This window comes from Adiantum capillus-veneris, chromosome 16, assembly GCF_014529385.1.
Source record: "Adiantum capillus-veneris isolate H3 chromosome 16, ASM1452938v2, whole genome shotgun sequence".
NCBI lineage: Eukaryota > Viridiplantae > Streptophyta > Polypodiopsida > Polypodiales > Pteridaceae > Adiantum > Adiantum capillus-veneris.
The window spans coordinates 23,776,069-23,782,935 of record NC_140946.1 but is presented as its reverse complement, the minus strand read 5'-3'; positions in this window follow the sequence as shown (position 1 = coordinate 23,782,935).

The window sequence follows — 6,867 nt, the reverse complement described above, 5'->3', positions numbered from 1 at the left end:
ACTATATGTCCAAGAATTTTTCCTTGTCTACCCATGAATGTGTAATTTTTAGGATTAAAAAAAATCCTATTAGACAAATCCTATAAAGTCTACATTTTTCAAATATCTTTTTGAGGTGTTCAAAATGATCAGCCTGGATTGATGAATGTACACATATATCCATATATATTTCCAAGAATTTCCTAAGATATCCTTTAAAAGCATGGCTCATCAGTCTTTGAAAGGTGGCAGGAGCACTAGGTAACCCAAAAGGCATAACCCAATAGCCAAAAGTACCCCATTCCATTGTAAAAGAAGTTTTATGCTGATCTTTTGGGTCAACCAAAAGTTGATTGTATCCCGAAAAGCCATCTAAGAAGCTGTAAGCTTCTTTTTCTGCAACTCTTTCTAAAACATGCTCAGTGATTGGAAGAGGAAAGTTGTCTCTAATGGTAGCTGCATTCACTTTCTTGAGATTGACACACACTCATAATTTTCCATTTTTCTTGGGTACTACCACAATTGGAGACACCCAATCCGTGTGTTCAATTTCATAAATGAATTTGGCTTCCTTTAGTTTTTCAATCTCTTCTTCGATCTTTCTCGCAATTGTTTCATTGTATGTGTATGGACTTTGTCTACTTGGTTTCACATCATCTCTCATGGTTATAGCATGTTGATAGATTTCTGGATCAACACCATTGAGATCCTTGTAAGACCAAGCAAAGATATCTCAGTACTCTTTTAGCAAGCTTAGCAAAAGCTCTTCTTCTTCTTTTGTTAGGTCATTTGCAATGTAGGCAGGCCTAGGCTCTGTAAAGAATGAGGATGCAAGAGAGCTACACAAGACAATCACAAAGCACACAGAGATGGAAAGCTTCTTCTTCTTCTTCACAGAAAGGAGAGTACAAAATGACTAAGTGCTAAAGCTGAAAAATAGCACATATGTACATGCGGTCACTAAGTGTGAACTCGCTAGAAGCGTACTAGGCTGGCACTATAAGTGTAGTCCAGCTATAGAATCACTGGCAGAGATCCTCAGTGTCGGTCACCTAACGCGCCAGTGAGTAAATGACGTAAGCGGCCAAGACCCGTAGTGGATGCCAGCTCAAGGTGTAGAGCTCGACATCTCAACACTCCCCCTCGAGCTCTGCATGTTGCAGAGTCCAAGCATAGTCCGGAAACGTCGAAGCTTCTTAGCTCCGAGGGCCTTGGTAAAGATATCCGCTATCTACTCCTCTGTGCTGACGTAGACCAAGTCGATGTCGCCCGCCAACACTCGCTCTCGAATGTAGTGGTAATGGACCTCTATGTGTTTGGTCCTGGCATGGAACACTGGGTTCCTAGCCAACTGCATGTTTCTGAGGTTGTAACAATGGATGACAATCTGCTGGTCCACCTGCACTCCCAAGTCCTCAAGTAATGTGCATAGCCAAGCTACCTCGCACGCCGCAACTGCTGCACCTCTATACTTGGCCTCTATGCTCGATAAAGCAACCGTAGGCTGCTTTTTGCTGCTCCAAGTAACAGCAACACTCCCAAAAGAGAACATGAAGCCACTCGTAGATCTCTTATCAACAATGCTACCTGCCCAATCTGCATCTGTATACCCATACAATGCTAATGGTACATCTACTGCATAGAACAATGCGTAGTCATACCTAAGTGTGCGTCCTACTCCATCCAAATGTGGCTTCCTCGGAAGCTGCATGAACTGACTCTCCAAGCCTACTGTGTAGCTCAAGTCTGGCCTCGTGATAGTCAAGTAGATTAGACTACCACAATCTTCCTGTACATGTTGACATCCTCAACAACATCACCCTTCTCTGCACTCAGCTTTGCATTCACATCCAAGGGAATAGAAATTGGCTTACAATTAGCCATACCATACTTTGACAACATGTCCAAAGCATACTCTCTCTGTGATAGCCATACACCCTCTGGAGTCCTGATCACCTCAATGCCAAGAAAGTAGCGCAACTCGCCTAAATCTTTCATTTCAAACTCCTGTTTGAGAAGACCCTTCATATGGTCAATCTCCATAGCATTGTCACCAACAATAATAAGGTCATCTACATATATGGTAATGACCACAATCCACACATCACTCTCACGTACATAGAGTGAATGATCAGCATGAGCTCTCCTAAAACCAATACTGACAAGATACTTGGCAATCCTGTCATACCATGCTCTAGAGCCCTGCTTCAAACCATACAAAGCTTTGAGAAGTCTGCATACATAATCTGGGTAACCTGGATCGACATAACCAGGTGACTGATCCATATAGACTTCCTCTTGCAACTCACCATTCAAGAAGTCATTCTTTACATCCATTTGATGCATAATCCATCCTCTAGATGCAGCCACTGCTATGACAGCTCTCATAGTCGTCATCTTTGCCACTGGAGCAAAGGTCTCCTCATAGTCTATGCCATACGTCTATGCATAACCCTTTGCGACCAGCCTTGCCTTGTGACGCTCAATGTTACCATCAGCCTTATGCTTGGTTTTATACACCCATTTACAGCCAATAGCTTTCTTGCCGCTTGGCAATGGCACCAACTCCCATGTGTCGTTTGCTTCCAATGCAGCCATCTCTTCATTCATTGCATCATCCCAATGCACATTTCCAACTACATCCTCAAAACATGTGGGGTCCACATCCTGTATCACCTTAGCCATGTAGGCTTGGTGATGCGCTAGATACCTATCATAAGTCAATTTCTGAACTAGATTTCTGACTCTATTAGATCTGCGCGGTCCTGGGTCACTCCTTTTCCCTCTAGCATCTTCTTGTACTTTCCTTACACCAGGTGTCCTGATAGCCGGAATTCCAAATTCCTCATCAAGACATTGTTCAGAACCATTTGATTCCATGTCTACATGTGAAAAACCTAATGATGCATCAGCCATAAAGGGAGGTTCATCAACCTTTTCCTTTCCTTTTCGTGATACATTCCCTGTACCTGTTGGTGGAGTAACCTGCGTACGTAGTCTACCATTCCATGGTTTCTCAACAGAGCCACGAGAAGAGGACTCTTGTGGTCCACTCAAAACCTATGACTGTGGCCTCACATTTTGTACAACCACATCATCTTTTACACCAGCCTCAATAGTGCCATGTGCATTACTGTACCAGCTGCTCATCTCATCAGAGACTACATCTCTGCTCACTCGTAATTCTCGTGTAGTAGGATTGTAGACCCGTACCCCTTCTGTTCAAGGGAATATCCCACAAGAATACATTTCTCTGCTTTAGGATCCAATTTCCTACGCAACTCATCTGGTACATGCACGTAAGCTATGCAGCCAAACACTTTCAAGTGTGCCAAATCAGGCTTTGTACCTGTAAACTTTTCCTCAGGTGTTACATCATGCACCGCAGCTGTAGGTGTCCTGTTCATAATGTACACAGCTGTATTTACGGCTTCAGCCCAGAAATGATGAGGCATGTTCTTCTCATTCATCAATGCACATGCAACCTCTGCAATGTGCCTATTTTTCCTTTCTGCGACCCCATTCTGTTGTGGAGTATATCTGCATGTAAACTGCCTGCGTATACCATGCATGCGCAAAAAATCTGAAAAATCATTGGAGAAGTACTCTCCCCCTCCATCTGACCTCAATGTCTTGATTTGCATATCTGTCTCCTTCTCAATCATGACTTTGAAGTCTTGAAAGTGACCAAACACTTCACTTTTGTTACGCATGAAGTAGACCCATACTTTCCTTGTATGGTCATCAATGAAAGAGACATAATACCTGCAACCATGTATACTTGCAGTATCAATTGGACCCCAAACATCTGTGTGCACCACCTCAAGTGGCTTTTTACATACATTGCGCTCATGTGGAAATGAGCCTTTTGACTGTTTTCCAAACTGGCATACTGCACACACTTTATGCATACCATCCACCTTGAATTTGGGAAAACCTTTTACAATCTATTTTGATTGCATGCTGCGCAATCTCTGCTCATTGACATGGCCAATGCGTTTGTGCCAAATGTCAACATCAGCCACAACACCTGCGCACTGTGCAAATAATGCAGCTTTTACCTCAGGCATGTCTACATTCAGCGTAAACATTCTGCCCACACATTTTCCCTCTGTGATCAGCTTACAGCCATTCTGGAAATCTTCTACATAACAGCCATTTGGATTGAAGCGAACCTGCAAACCCTGCTCAACCATTTGTCCAACAGAAACAAGATTCTTTGTAATGTTTGGGACATGAAGTACATCTGCTAAGTACTTTGATTTCCCACTCTTCGTATTTAGAGGTATGTCCCCTACATGAGCAATGGGGTGAGCTGTGTCATCTCCTGTCTGCACATAGCCTGACACATCTGGTTTGCGCATATCTCTAAACCACTCTCCACGAGACGTCATGTGATTAGAGGCACCTGAATCCACATACCAAACATCATCTTGGGTTGAATTCTCTGCAGTCATTGTATTCATTACATGTTGCATAATAAACATGCGCTCGTTTTTGCTGTCATCTGCATCTCTGCTAGTAGATGTATAGTTGCCATGTTCTCTCTTTCCATTTGCTTTTCCCTTTGGACAGTCACGTGACATGTGACCTCTTTCACCACAAGTCCAACATTCTCTGCTATTTGGAGTATGTTGCTGCCTGCTTGATCCTACACCACGACCTCTTTGACTCCCCCTGCCTTGAGACTGGTTTCCCCTGCCACCTGTATTGTTTTGATTTGATTGACCTTCCAGAAATTGGCCCCTGCAACCCCTTGGGCCTCGACCACGACCTCTGTTGGAGTTAGAATAGAAGGCCTATTCAGAATTATTTCTGCCATGAGAAGAAGATGTGTCAAGGTTCTTCTCCTCAAGAATAAGCATAGAAATCAAATCTTGGAACACGGGGATGTCGTCTCTTGTATTCATGGAAGACCTAAAATGTACATACTCATCTCCTAGACCATCCAAGCATGCACGGACAATGTCATCGTCTTCCACTGAGACTTTAATAGATACAAGAGCCTCAATGATACTCTTGATCTTCAAGGCATAATCATTGATTGAGAGGTTGTTCCTCTTAACCTGATTTAGCTCCGACTTTAGTTGAAGCTTCCTGGCCTTGGTGTTCACCTCGAACACTCTGCCTAAGTTTCTCCATGCAATGACGGGGGTTTCAGCATCCTGTAGATAGCCCATCATGCCATCTGTGATGCTCATAGAAAGCCAATACATCACTTTGATTTGGCCTTGTTGCCAGTCCCTCAAAGCTTTCCTTTGTTCTACTGTAGCATTTGCATCGGGAATCTCTGGTTCCTTTTCATTGTCTCCTTCTACATAGTCCCAATAACCTTTTCCTTTTAGGAAATTTGTTATTCTGAACTTCCATGTAGGGTAGTTATTTTTCTCAAGCTTCTCAGTAACAATCTGACTGAAACCGTCAGACATCTTGAAGCACTAAGACAAAATAGCTGCAATCTTAAAAAACCTCCAAATCTGTTGAACCTGCTATCGTGGTACCTGTAACGCTTTCTACACTCAACAAGTGTCCACAATCAAGCGTACATACAACCACTGTACTTGTACAATAAATCTCTGTATACTGCACTTTGGAGACCTGTTCAGAAACTTGGACGAAGGGATTGTGATGCTCTTGCTCTCCTAGCCTCTCTTGCCTGCGCCAGGCTCTGATACCATGTAAAGAATGAGGATGCAAGAGAGCTACACAAGACAAGCACAAAGCACACAGAGATGGAAAGCTTCTTCTTCTTCTTCACAGAAAAGAGAGTACAAAATGACTAAGTGCTAAAGCTGAAAAATAGCACATATGTACATGCGGTCACTAAGTGTGAACTCGCTAGAAGCGTACTAGGCTGGCACTATAAGTGTAGTCCAGTTGTAGAATCACTGGCAGAGATCCTCCGTGTTGGTCACCTAACGCGCCAGTGAGTAAATTCCGTAAGCGGCCAAGACCCGTAGTGGATGCCAGCTCAAGGTGTAGAGCTAGACATCTCAACAGGCTCTTCTCTTGGTTCAACCAGATCTATCTCTTTTTCATTTTTTGGCCCTTCACGGGACTCACCCTATTTTCATAGTTCTCTAACAGGTTGTTCAACTATGATTTTTTGATCTTGGAGATTGTAATGAGATGGAACACTCATTACATCTTTACCATCCTCTTTTGTGGTCTTCATTTCAGTTGTGTATATCTCCTTTAGAGTTTTATTCACTCGACTCCTTGTCCTGTTTTTTTGGCTTTGCTTGAGTATCCTTACTTGTCTTTTTCGATGTTTTCAACATTTTTGGATTTTCATTTGAAGGATATCTACCAGCGATTTTGTCCTTGACATCATGTGCATCTATTTGCATAAGGAACTGTGTTCTATTGGAGACTGATGGCATAGGTCTAGCTTTCACGTTTCTAGTGTCTCTTTTTTGTCTATACCATTTTTTTCTTCTTTGTTTTTGGTTAGGAAAGTAAAAAAACTTTTCCTCCCCTCCTTTCATGAGTAGCTTAGCCCTCACATGTTCTTTTTTCGACCCCAAATCTTCTGAGGTAGCTGAGTGTTCTTCTAACTCATGTGTTGCATCCTAGTAGAGGTCTGAAAAGACTCGTTGAGCTTTCATCAAGTCCTTGTGTTTATGAATTTCGTCTTCAATGTGGAGGGTTGAAATCATTTGGATGGGAATTATGTCATAGCCGTACTCATTGCAAAATTGAGTAGGCATAGACGTATTCACATATACATCCATTGTCGCTAAAATTTGAGTCCACTCAAATGGATTGAACAAATGCTCTGGAAAGGGTTCAAGTACATATGCTTCGTATGTGCAATCCCTTTCTAAGATACATTCTTCTTGTTTTAAGCTTCCATTTTTTGAAGCTCCGCATATCCATATAGGAGTG